This window comes from Monopterus albus, unplaced genomic scaffold (assembly GCF_001952655.1).
Source record: "Monopterus albus unplaced genomic scaffold, M_albus_1.0 scaffold262.1, whole genome shotgun sequence".
NCBI classification, from domain to species: domain Eukaryota; kingdom Metazoa; phylum Chordata; class Actinopteri; order Synbranchiformes; family Synbranchidae; genus Monopterus; species Monopterus albus.
The window spans coordinates 156,883-157,729 of NW_018128142.1; the positions used below are offsets into that span (position 1 = coordinate 156,883).

At 35.9% G+C, this 847-nt stretch overlaps 1 protein-coding gene across 1 annotated transcript in view; it reads right to left on the reverse strand.

Moving 5' to 3' along the window:
- The window catches only part of me1 (malic enzyme 1, NADP(+)-dependent, cytosolic), a 91,862-nt gene that overhangs the window by 24,840 nt on the left and 66,175 nt on the right, over window positions 1-847 (reverse strand). The window lies entirely within an intron of this gene.

Here is an 847-nt window from a genome sequence, read left to right on the forward strand (position 1 = left end):
TAGATGTGAAATTAAAGGAGTAGTTCAGGGTTTTGGAAAGTTAGCCAGTAGAAAATGTGATCGTAATGTAAGTCACACTCTGTAGAACGCTGGGACGGGGGCACCATTTTTGGAGGGAGGCATTGTGTTTACTTGTATATATTGTTGCATACATTCTTGGTTTGTTTGGGTAAAAAGTTGTTTAAATCATTTAGATCTCACTTTACTGACTGTGGTAATTCAGAATAGATAACCTTAGCTGAGTGTAGCTAACTAGTAGCAGACCTGGAGATCCCATCTATGAGAGTGACGGCCGAAAAATTACTCTGCACACTGATTTCATGCTATACCAGTAAAGTAAATAGTTTTTTTGTTATATATTTATTACTACGATATTTCAAATGGGCAACCACATTCACACCTGCTACACATTTTCTTATAATAGTTTGTGTAAAATTTACAACAAAATGCTGTTACAGTACCTGTATGTCATTTATGGTTAGAGTACTATAACTTCTTACTGTCTCACTGTTATGAGAACTGTCATGGACTGCTAGCATTCGTAGTTTATTGTAAAACTGTGAAACAAGTTTAGATCAGCTCTTCTGGGACTGTAACTCCATAAACATTATCCATGACTTTCAGCATAAAAAAACAAGTGTTGATTCTGGTGTAACCCACCTGATGTTGTGGTTATTGAAAAAAAAAGAAAAGAAAAAAACCCCTGATACATAGAGGTAACTTTATTGTGAAGGGTTGTGCATTTTCCACTGTCATATGGGAAAAGAACTAAGTAGAAGATTGATAAGTAACAAAACCAATCAGGAACTGTCAGGGTCAGGTGAGTATGGACAGAGATTAAAAGAGC